The 12,960-nt window shown below is 35.6% G+C and overlaps 1 long non-coding RNA gene across 5 annotated transcripts in view; it reads right to left on the reverse strand.

The window, feature by feature from the left end:
- The window catches only part of LOC129525161 (uncharacterized), a 314,405-nt gene that overhangs the window by 241,140 nt on the left and 60,305 nt on the right, over window positions 1-12,960 (reverse strand). For all 5 annotated transcript variants that reach the window (XR_010135209.1, XR_008669272.2, XR_010135210.1 and 2 more), the window contains one exon: window positions 245-366. This is a non-coding gene — a long non-coding RNA (uncharacterized lncRNA). The remainder of the gene's footprint in view (window positions 1-244; window positions 367-12,960) is intronic.

Here is a 12,960-nt window from a genome sequence, read left to right on the forward strand (position 1 = left end):
CTTACCTTGAAAACCAACAAGCAAACCAAATCAATAAAACAATAGGAACAGCCTATAATAAAAAGCCTTCTCAGCCAGGTGCAGTGGCTTACACCTGTAATCCCAGAATTTTGGGAGGCTGATGGGGGAGGATGGTGTGAGCCCAGGAGTTTGAGACCAACCTAGGCAACACAGTGAAACCTCGTCTCTACAAAAAAAAAAAAAAAAATACAAGAATTACATAGGTGGACATAGTGGTGCTCACCTGTAGTCCCAGCTACACTGGAGGCTGAGGGAGAAGGATTTCTTGAGCCCAGGATGCAGAGGCTGCAGTGAGTCGAGATAGTGCCACTGCACTCCAGCCTCAGCAAGAGAGACGAACCATTTCTGAAAAAAAAAAAAACAGAAAAAGAAAAGGACTTATCATTATCTAATTCAATATATTCTGTAATAATCAAAAAATACCATTGAATGAATGGGGAAGAAAATTAGATCAACTGCTTTGAAGTCAACTTGTTTACTTCTGATCAAGAAATAGTAGCAGATTATACCTCTGTGGTAATAGTAAAATATATCTTTGCTTTGCTTCCAAATATATTTTTTAAATGTTTGATATATGGGGACACATCACAGAGTATACTATCAAATTACTTTAAGTGAGTTATAAATAGAAGAGGAAAATCAAAATGGGAAAATTATGATAGCCTTAAATCTCTCAGTTGATATTAAAAATACTAAATTCTGGCAGCTAGGGTAAAATTAATATAAGAAAATAATAGATACAGCACTCACTTTTTCTATAGCCCGAAGTGTTTTAATTATTTCTGTATTTGGAAATGAATTCATAATCTATTAGTCACATTATTTGAAATTTCAAATTATAATTTTATTTGTTTCAGATAAAAGCTTCATCCTTTAAAAACATACATTTGGATGAATAACCAAAGCAAGCTTGCTATGACTTTCATATAAACTACTTTATCATCCTACATTGCTCCATTGAGTTAGTGAGGTCCAGGGTTTTGATAGAATGAGAACATTCATACAGTGAATTGCAGACATATTTGAAGGTTTTTAAAAATGATGTTGACTTTGTCTAGGGCTGAGGGTGATGATGTAGGGCAAGTGTAAAGGACAGAGTCACATAGAGACTCCTGAGAACTAGAAAGCAGCCAGTGAGTCCCAGCATCTGAAGGGCAAGGAAGTGTCAATGTAGTTCCGTATAAATTTAGTAAAACATAAAGCAAGCACTCAATTGTTTTCCAATACAGCATGCTAATTGGAGTGGCAGAATTGTATGGTAGAAAGAGCATACAAATGACAAATACATTCACAACACTGTGCCGAGTGCAATGAGAGGTACAGTCACATAAAGACATGCATTTTCAGACATTATAGTCAGTTTATTTAATATATTACTCAAATATTAATCATATATAGAGATCTGAAATTTCTTTGGGTACCTATTATGCATGTTGAATGCTAGGAAATGTGTGCTAAGTATTTTTTCTGGATTCTCTCAGATAAAACTGACCTCATAGCTCTGAGTTAAGTAATTTTATATTTACCACATAAGAAAATTGAAGTACAAATGAGGAAATCGAAGTACAGAGATTAAGCAACTTGTCCAAGACTATACAGCTGCTACACAGAGCACCTGGGATTCAAATCTAGGAATGAGTGAAGAATTTTATTACTAATTGCATAAGTAAATACATACATCGAACCTAGTAATACATTCTTTGTTGGTTCTATGACCCAATATTGCAGAAAATAATTATAGAATTAGATTTTCTGTTTGAGTACAAAATTTACTTCACAAAATTATAATTCTGTTGTTTAAATATTGAATGTATAGTATGAATTATTATGTAATAGTAGTATCTGTTTTAAAGTCACATATTGATATATATTGCCTTAATAATGATTATGAGGCAGGAACTGTTCTCAGCACGTTATATCAATTAGTCCTTTCAAATAGTTAATGTGGTAAGTGTAGACCAAATCAACGGATAATTAGCTAAGCCTCAGAGAATCTGAGTACTGTATCTATATTTACATGGCCAGTGAGTAGAGAGGTTGAGTCTTAATCCCAGTGATCTGACAGCAGTGATCTCATTTGTGTATATGATTCCAGAATCACTGTGGGAGAATGTGAACCCATATTTACACAATGCATAATTCCCAGCAACAACTAGAGTCTTATCTTGCTGTGGGAGTAAAGAAAATACACTACGATAACTTGGTAATACTGTAATGTGAAAAGCGTAAAGAGAATAACTCACAAGAAAAATATTAAGAAGTTTTCTGAAGCAAGCTTCTCTTGTGGCTTCCAGATTAAAATGCTTGCATATTCTCAGCAGTGTTTTCCACAGACATATTTTCTGTGTAAGCAGAAATTGGCTTAATTTAAGGAGGTAGAAAGTATGGTAGAGTATTTTGTGTTCACTACAGAGGTTGGCTGCCATTTGTTAGTGCAGTAAAATTTTGTAAAGCTGCTCTGAGATTCTTTGAAATCCATTTATAACAATGAGACTGGATACTTTACCATCTGCTGTAAATGTTTCCAGGAGATTTAGTTACTCAAGTCCCCTACTTTCTGTAGTTTATTTCCATTCTATGATTGCTTATCTTTTGAAATAATTTCAACAATTCAATCTGTTTAATTTGTCTGGTTCTGAGAAAACATTAGCTAGTTGACAAATTTAACACTTTAATCCAACAGGCCTTGAGTGGTATATATCTGCATGTGCCACTAAAGAAGTCAAGAAATTAACTCCAGCTCTTAAACATTAAAAAAAGAAAAAGAAGGTAGGGGAGGGAATCTTGATAGCCACTTTGGTAATGAAGCAAAGTGAGAGAAAACATCATCCTGGAGTTCAAGGGTGAGCATTTTAGCACACTTAATGGCAAAAGAAGTGAGAACTGACCACCTGCTCATCCACATGGTGAGATATGGACAAATACCTCTTCTTGAGAATGAATGAATGGATATATGAATGAATAGGTGAATGAGCAAATGAAGGCTTATCTGTGGATAATCAAACTGGAAACCCACAGTCAGTTTACAAGCCTCTTGAGGATTTGGTCATAATTTGAATATCTCACTAAGATCTAACCCTTTATATGGACTTAGTACATTTACTTTCCCATTTGTTGTTGAAGGTCCTTAGTACCCTACTCAAAGGCTGAATTCTTAAAAATATACTACCACCACTAAAAAAGAACAAAAGAAAATTTTTGGAGGTGAATAAGTATGTTCAGTACCCTGGTTGTGATGATGGTATTGTTGTATGCACACATGTCCAAACTCATCAAGGTGAATATATTAAAGGTGTACAATTTTTTCTATCAATTATATCTCAATAAAACTTCTAAAAAATTATTTAAAACTAAACAGCAAGAACAACAAAACACTTAGGAAACAAAAGAAGTTTCTGTCCCTGTTCTAAATGTTAATTTTAAAGGTTTGACTAGGAATTTATTTTTTAGTGCAGAAACATGATTTTCTTTTTCAAAACACAAACATTATAATACAAAGCTAGTTAAAATCTAAACATTTCCCTTCATAAAGGCAGAGACCCTCATGCAACAATCATCTTTAGAAATAGAAGTCCCTGTAACACAATGCATGGCTTTTTGACTGTTCATGCATTAATAGCATTTTTGTTCTTAGCCTTGTAAATACACCGTAAATAGATCTCCAGACCGTGTTTGCATAGGCCCCTTAGAAATGACTTAAATATAAGCAAACCATATTCCTTAAACAATGTTAAGCTATGCTATGGCACTGCATTACTGCTTTGAGAAATTCATGTAGTTCAACTAAATATTGTAGCAGTAATTCATGTTCACAGAAAAATCGATCAAAGGTTTTGACAAATTCGAGGCAGGAAAGGAAATAAAGGTCAGGCACTGTATTGCAAGTTCCCTATTCTAAATTGTATTTCTTACAAATAGGCTTCTGAGGTCCCATAGCTTTAGCAGGCCTCTTACATATGCCTTCATTGTCTGTTCTTTCAATGACATTCAGACATTTATTTCTTTCTCTCTCCTATTGTGTCCAAGTCCCTCACACTGTTGAACTTGTGCCTCTCTCGTCTCTTCCTTCTGTCTCTCTTTTTAATACCCTGATGCAGAAGCAATGGATGGTGGGATGCATTTTATTCAGCTCTCAAGGTAGTCAGAGTTCCACTTGAGTTCATGTAGCATCTGTTATAACAAGGTTAAAATTACAGAAAGCACACGATTTTATTCCCTTTAGCTGAAGGACAACAAAGGTGGATTTTCATATTTCTTATAAAGTGCTGCTTCAGAGAAAGCACATTTTGGTATCCACTAATCCCAAGTAAAGTGACTTGGTTCCTAATGTTGGTTTTGCCATTAGCCTGTGGCTTTGTTAGGTTATTTATTTTCTTTAAGCCCATCAACCCTTCAGTTAGTCCCCATTCTGCCTACTTGTGTGGTGAAATTTAAAAGGCCTCCTAGTAGCTCCAATAGTTACAGTATAATTGAAACAAGCAAATACTCCTTTTAAAAAAAAATCTATGAGGGTAAAAACACTTGGATTCAAAAGTGAATTTGGACAATATCTACCAAGTGGTAATTAGATATACTCAGACTTTTAAACTAAAAATATACCATAAGAGTATTGCACACTCCTACTAAGGTCCCAAGGATTATTGAAAAGTAGAGAGAAGAAAAAAAAAGTGGGAACTTCTTTTAGTGAAAATGCATATATTATCACGATTATCATAATAATAGGAATTGTGACTTTTAGTTTGAATTTCTTTTCTGGAAATATAAAGTCTTAGGGAATTATGATATAAATCCCAAGGCTTAAAATAGGTGTCCACTGATCATTCTGATTTTTATTTGATAATAGTCTTCCTAAATAGACTATTATTCTTATAAAATGGAAGGAGCAAGTTGGAAAGCTTAAGAAAACTCTGAAAAGCAGGCATTTCTAATTAGGAAGCTATAGGAGAAAAGGCTTATGACTATCCAAAGCACTTAGGCATCTGATGTATTATATGGAATGCCTTTCTCTTTTTCCTCAATTATTATCAGAGAGAGAAAAAGTTTAATGGTATTAAAACAAGAAAACATAGTCTTAATTGGATTAAATAGGCCTTCAAAGGGCTCTCTGACATATACACTCATGAAATTATAACACAACTCTGCAAACTTAATCTATGTGAAATAAAAAACATGTAAAAGACACAAGATTCTAAGGGAAACTCAGGGATTTTCTAATATTGCTTTACATAACTGCTTCTTTTTTCCAAACTTTACCTTCTGTAACAATAAGCAATGATATAACAGACTCAAGGGCTAGACAGTCCAATGGCAAGAATGCTGACAAAGGTAGCTGTATAAGAAAGAATGAATCGTATTTTGAATGACAAAAATGGTTAATATCTTATTTCTTGCTTTTTTATATTGACAATTTTTTCTATGTTTTAGAGGAATTGAGGATTAGAAGGTTGATTTATGAGAGTATGATTTATAAGAGTATAGGCAAATTTAATTCAATTTATTAAATACTTATTGAATCTGCAAAACATGGTGGAAGATACAGAAAATTGTTACAATATGAATCTTATCCTCAAGGAATGTAATCTCCCAATATGAAGTTTAAGAGACTACCAAAAAATGATCTTGTTAGAACAGATTATAATGGATTTTGCTCTTAAATCCAATGTAATAATGACACATTTAGAAACTGAGGTAAAAATGTGAAATAAAACATGGAACTTATTTGATATAAAACTTTACTGAGAAAATGTATTGACAGCAGATATTATGAAGAATTTAAATTGACCTATCTCAACTGGAAAGTAATAAGATCTCATTATTATCTTATGCTCATGCAATCCACTGCATTTTCAGTTAACCCTTGAACAACACAGTGGTTAGGGTGCTGATCCCTATGAAGTCAAAAATCACTGTATCACTTTTGACTTCAACTGCTGTTAATATAATAATAGCCTACTGTTGATCAGAAGTCTTTCCAATAACATAAACAATTAATTAACATACGTTGTGTACATTATATGTATTATACACTTCATTCTCACAATAAAGTAAGCTACAGAAAATGTTATTAAGAGAATTATAAGATCTTCACTATTCACTAAGTGGAAATAGATCATCATAAAGGTCTTCATCCTCATCATCTTCACATTGAGTAGGCTGAGGCACAAGAAAAGGAGGGATTGATCTTGCTGTCTCAGGGATGGCAAAGGCAGAAGAAAATCCATGTATCTGTGAACCCATGCAGTTCAAACCTATGTTGTTCAAACGTAAACTGTACATGGAAATTATAGAGGGGGAACACAATTAAATTAACTAATTTAAGTAAATAGTTTAGAGTCACGAAACCAAGAAGGGGGCAATACACAAATCTACACAAATGAAGAATTGTTAAGAATGTGGTGTGTGTGTGTGTTTGTGTATGTGTGTGTGCATGTGTGACAGAGAGGGACAAAGAAAGAGAGAGAATACATGAAAATGAAAATGTGGATCTTTTCATAGTAATAGAGGGGTTAAAATGTCCAAAATTAAATTTCCTAATTCCTGATTAAACTGAAATGCACATATGAAAGTTTGTAATTCATCCATGAACTTACAAGCGCACATATACATACACTCCCCCGACACACATTTATGCACTTATAGAGACATAGATAAATAGGCAGATAGATAAATAGACCACTTCTGTAGTGTTAAAATCGTTATCAATAGTAAAATACGAAAAAATTGTATGGTGAGAATAAGAAGATATTTAATTAAATCAATTATCAGAAATATATAGAGAGAATCAGTAATGAGAGCATGAAACTATCAGAATAAAAGTTGCTCCAGTTTCTAAATTTTCAAATCCAAAACCCTATGTTTCCCAGAAGGCTCACCCTTGAGTGCCACAAAGCATCATCTCAGAAATGGCATACCATCACTACTGGCATATTCCACTGGTCATATAGATGAACGCTGGTACATTGTGGGAGGAAACTATACCAGTGAATGAATACCAGGAGGTGTTCATTAGGGTCCTTCTTAGAGGCCAGTTATTGTAGATTGCTCTCTGGCTCCGAGTAATGCGCACACCTCTCTAATTGTATCCTAAGTCTACCAAAGCTTCATCTCATTACAGCATTAGCATGAAGTCTAGAATCTTGTCATTTAAATCAGGTCTAGCTGCAAATACAACTCCTTGAGTATGGTTTGTCTTGATTTGAAGACCTTTGAAACTAAAGAAACAACTTACCTTACCTATCTTTCACACATCCATCATAAAATGATGAGACAGGCATAGAATAATCATCACAGGCACTCTGATTCAATAGAGGAAAAAGGGAGACATATAGAAGTCAGCAGTCAATGAGAGTTCTGAAATCTAGCTGGGAAAATGTTAATTTTTTTCTTTTTTTGATGAGGATTTAATCCTACTCCTATCCATAATGACTATTTCTTGATTCCACTGTCTGGCCTCAGTTCTATCATTTGAAATATCCCTCCTTTTTAAAAAAGTTAGAACATAGTTTAGTCTGAGTAGTTTACTCAGTCTGCTATCTCCTTGAAGAAGTATGGGTAGCCCACTTTAAAATGGCTCTGGCTTATTCAGTTTAAATTATCAATATTTTTACATATGTAATTTACCTTCAAATTTTTGTTGGTTTACTGTGGATCTTACTGAGATTCATACACAAAGGCTAACTCAGTAACCTTTTCAGAAATATGCTTTTCTCTTCCTTGAACTTTTGTTGAGAAGGCTGTAGATCAATGCTGCGAGCTTCCTGCAGGTTCCATTGTTCGACTGAGTTATCTGTGTATCATATACTTTATATTTTAGAGGACAGTTTGTCTAACTAAATGGCATTTCAAAGCACCACATTTGATCTTTCTGCAATACATGGAAAATTTTACAGTTATCTTTTTGGCTACAATTTTGGACCATACTTCCTGCCAGTGCCCTGGATTCTATATTTGCTTGAAAGCCATTTATTGAGTTTAGCATAATTTACCATCGGGTGAATCTCAGAATTTTCAAAGTCATTACATCCATTATTTTTAAGTTAATATTATGTATTTATTTATAAAGAGAAAGAGAATATATATGCAAAAATAGAACCTTTTGAAGTCTACAGAATGTTTTAATCAAGACTAGGTTAACATGTAATTATTGAGCATTGCTTTTATGTTATGCAATCTATTCTGTGATGTAAAAGGAGATACAAAGCACTTATTCCCATAGTGATTACATTACATTTGATGTAGACAAATAATAAGTAAATTCATATTTTTTGGATTTTAGCAAGTATATTGAATAAACAAATCAGGGGCAATACAAGTGTTGACTGGTCATCTCCGTTTCAGCTAAGATAGTCAGGGTATGGACATGATGACTGTATTAGTCAAGGTTATCTAGAGGAATAGAAAAAGTGTGTATATATACACATCCATGATATTCAAAGTAGGTAGCCCTCATCCAACCAAGGACTTTGCTTCCTCTTCTAGGGAAGCGGTTAGTGCATTTTTGGTTGCCACAGGATAGCTGTATCACATCAGGCAGAATTATGACCTTGCTATTTTCTTTATTTGACAATTAAGTATGGTTTAAGGAGATACATGGGTGCCACATTGACAGGGGATGAACTTATAATAGCTAATTTAATATTTTGATTTGACTAGGCTATGGGGTGCCCAGATATACCCACAAATGTTATTAAGTGTATCTGCAAGGATGTTCTAGATAAGATTAATATTTACATTCATGGAGTGAGGAAAGCAGATTGTTCTCTCTAGTGTAGGTAGCCCGTATCCAATCAATTGAAGAGGTGAATAACACAAATAAAGTTGATTAAGAGGACTCCTTTTCAATGTTTCAAATAGAAACATTGTCTTTTCTTGGGTATTGAGCCTGCCAGCTTTTGGACTGAATCTTACTCTACCAGTTCTCCTGCTTCTCATGCCTTTGGACTCAAACTGGAACTACATTTCATCTCTCCTGTGTCTCTAGCTTGCCAGCTGCAGACACTGAGACTTCTCAGCCTCTATAAGAATGGTGTGAGCCAATTTCTTACCATTTCTCTCTCGTCATATGTTTCTCTAGATAACATTGACTAATAGAGTCATCATGTCCATTCCACGACTATCTTAGCTGTATATAGTGCTCTCGTTCTCTCTCTCTCAATATTATGTTTATTCCTTGTCAATGTGGCATCCATATGTATGTTTTTAAACCGTATTTAATTTTCAAATAAAGAAAATAGCAAGGTCATAATTCTGCCTGACAGGATACAACTATCCTGTATACAACCAAAAATTGCACTAATCCCTCCCCAGAAACAGGAAGCAAAGTCCTTGAGTAATACTCAATATTGACAGAGACAGATAGAGCAATCCCTTCCCAGAAAAAGGAAGCAAAGTCCTTGAGTAATGTTCAATACTAGAGAGAGTGAGAGAGAGAGAGAGAGAGAGAGAGAGAGAGAGAGAGAGAGAGAGAGAGAGGGAGAGAGAGAGAGAGACATTACATTACAGTAAATTGGCTCACATTATTATGGGGGCTGATAAGTGTCAATATCTGCAGCTGGCAAGCTGGAGACACAGAAAAGCTGAAGTTTAGTTCCAGTTTGAGTCCAAAGGCATGAGAACCAGGAGAACTGATAGTTTAAGCTTCAGTCCACAAGCTGGCAAGCTCAATACCCAAGAAAAGCCCATGTTTCCGTTTGAATTTAAAAGCAAGAAAAGACCAACGGCCCGGCTCAGATAGCCAGGCAATAGGAATCCTCCCGTAATCAACTTTTTTGTGCTATTCAGGTCTTCAATTGACTGGATAAGGGCTTCCTACTTTAGAGAGAACAATCTGCTTTACTCACTCTATGAATTTAAATATCAATCTCATCTAGAATATCCTTGCAGATATACTCAATAATATTTGTCTGCATATCTGGGCACCCCATGGCCTAGTCAAACCAACACATAAAATTAGCTATTATAAGTTTATTCCTGTCAATGTGGCACCCATATGTATCTTTTAAAACCATATTTAATTTTCAAATAAAGACAATAGCACGGTCATAATTCTGCCTGACAGGATACAACTATCCTGTATACAACCAAAAATTGCACTAATCCCTTCCCAGAAAGAGGAAGCAAAGTCCTTGAGTAATGTTCACTCTTCTCGATATCCCCTAACTTAAATACTATGATGTAAAATTAGCATTAAATACTATGAAACAAAGTCAGTACATCTCATATGATAAAGTCATGAAAACAGGAAGCAACCATTTTGCTACTGAGTCACTACAGATAGGTAATAGTGAACTCTGTCACTCTCATTTACACTCCTTGATTCCTGGAGCCACAAATTCCGCTATGGTAAAAACAGCACCATATATTGAATGCTGATTCAGAACACATACAGCCTTCTGGAGAATTTGTCGCAGTTCTGCAAGATATTGCCACCTAGCTGGTGCTGCAGCAGAGTTTTTAATAGGCGATTCCACCATTCTACCAATCCAATTGCTTCTGGGTCGTGGAGAATATGGTAAGACCACTGGATCCCATAAGCATGGGCCCACTGCTGACATCCATTGCTAGGAAGTGAATTATTTGATTACAAGCAATGATGTGTGGTATCCTGTGACAGTGTATAAGGCATTTGTAAGCCTGTCACGGTAGTTTGGAAAGAAGCACTGCATGCAGGGAAGGCAATCCATATTCATAGTAAGTGTCTATTACTATAAGAACAAAATACTGCTACTTCCATGATGAAATTCGTCCAATGTAATCAGCCTGCCCCCAGGCAGCCAGTTGCTTACTCCAGGGAATGGCAACATATCAGGGGCTCAATGTTGTCCTCTGCTACTGGTAGACTGAGCAATCAAGTCAGGCTTGGTGAGTGGAAGTTCATATTGCTGATTCTATCTGTAACCTCCATCCCTGCAATTATGGCCACTTTGTTCACGGGCAATGAGAGGAGTGACTACGGAAATAGGCTAAATGGTTTCAACCAAATAGTTCATCCTATCCACTTGATTAGTGAAATATTCCTTTGATGATGCTACCTTTTGGTGAATATTCACATGGACAAAATATTACATTGTTGTCTCATTAACAGAGGTCTATCTACATACTTGTTCCCTAAATTTTCTTGTCACCAACTTTTCTATCATGATACTCCCCAGTCGACCATCCAGTCAAACCACTGGCAAAGATCATGAAGTAGTATATAATCACTAGTCTGGCCATTTCTCCTTCCAGCAAAGTAACCAAACAGACGCATTTCTCAAAGTTTTGTCCACTGGGAGAGTTTCCCTTCACTACTGTCCTAAAAGGTTGTACCAGAAAAGGGGTATAGTGTACAAATGTCTACTTTTGAGTGTAGACATGTAGTGTGCACTACCACATAGTGCAGAATCATCTGTAAATTAAGTCCAAGTTTTCTTTTCCTCTGTCAACTGATTATATGAAGCCATAGGTATAAGATTGGAGAGAGAAGGATGAGTAGCAGGCACAGGAATTATGAGCATTTAGGCTACTTCATGTAACTTAGTAGTGACTCAGGACTTCTTTGGACCCAATCATGTATATATCACTTCTACTTAATAAAGAGGTGCACACTTAATTTTCTGATTTGGTGAGTCACACAATGCTCAGTTGATAATAGGCAGCTCAGGTCACATGGTAACTTGGTGGCCCATGATTAAGTGTTCAATCTCTACTAAGTCACAGTAGCAGGCCAATAGCTATTTCTCAAAATGTTAGTAATTATCCATAGAGGATGGAAGGGCTTTGCTTGAAAATCCTAAGAGGCTTCACTGTGATTTACCTGCAGGGGCCTTCCAAATGCTCCAAACATCTCTGATACTTCAAACATGATTGGATCTGCTGAATTAAATGCTTCAAGTGGCAGAGGAGCTTACACAGCAGCCTAGACCTGCTGTAGAACCTTCTTTTGTTCTGAGCCTCATCCCAAACTAGCAGCTTTTGGTGACATCTGGTGAAGAAGTTATTGTAACACACCCAAATGAGAAAAAACATTATCTTTATCTTTAGCATCCAAAAAGACACATTAGTCATTGTGCTTCTTTTTTGGTTTTAGGAGGGGCCAGGTGCAGTTTATCCTTTACCTTAAAAGGAATATCTTGACATACCCCATAGCACTTGTACCCTAAAAATTTCACTGAGGTAGAAGCCTCCTGAATATTTTTCACATTTATTTCCCATCCTCTGACACACAAATGTCTTACCAATAAGTCTAGAGTAGTGGCTAATTCCTGGTCTCTAATTCCAATCAACATAATGTAATGTACCAGTGTGATATCTTATGGAAGGGAAAGACAATCAAGATGCTTGAAAACTAAATTATGACATAGTGATGGAGAGTTGATATACGTCTAGGTGGGACCTTAAGGTGTATTGCTGGTCTTGTGCCCGGAGCAAAATACTTCAAGTGGTTATAATTGACAAGGATGTATAAAAATTTATTTGCAATATCAACACATGCATACCAAGATCAGGAGATGTGTTAGTTTGCTCAAGCAATGAAACCACATTTGGTATAGTAGCAGCAATTAAAGTCATTACTTGGTTAAGTGTTCAAAAATAATGGTCATTCTCCAAGATCCACTTTTTCTTTTTTTTCTGCACAGTCCTCATAGGTACGTGGTGGGGATCACAACCCCTACATCTTTCAAATTCTTGATGGCGGCATTAATCTAGACAATTCCTTAGGAATTGCAGTTTTTCTTTTGTATTTGTGTTTGTTTTCATTTTTGTTTTCCCGGTTTCCTAGGCAGTTATAGTGGCTTCCACTTAGCCCTTTTTACCATAATAGTCCTCAGTCCACAGGTAAGAAAACCAATATGGAGATTTAGCCAGCTGCTGATTATATGTATTCCAATTATGCATTTCAGAACTGGATAAATAACCAAAGGATGGGTTTGGGAAGCCGCTGGATCCATTGTAAGATAA

Source organism: Gorilla gorilla, chromosome 8, assembly GCF_029281585.2.
Source record: "Gorilla gorilla gorilla isolate KB3781 chromosome 8, NHGRI_mGorGor1-v2.1_pri, whole genome shotgun sequence".
NCBI classification, from domain to species: domain Eukaryota; kingdom Metazoa; phylum Chordata; class Mammalia; order Primates; family Hominidae; genus Gorilla; species Gorilla gorilla.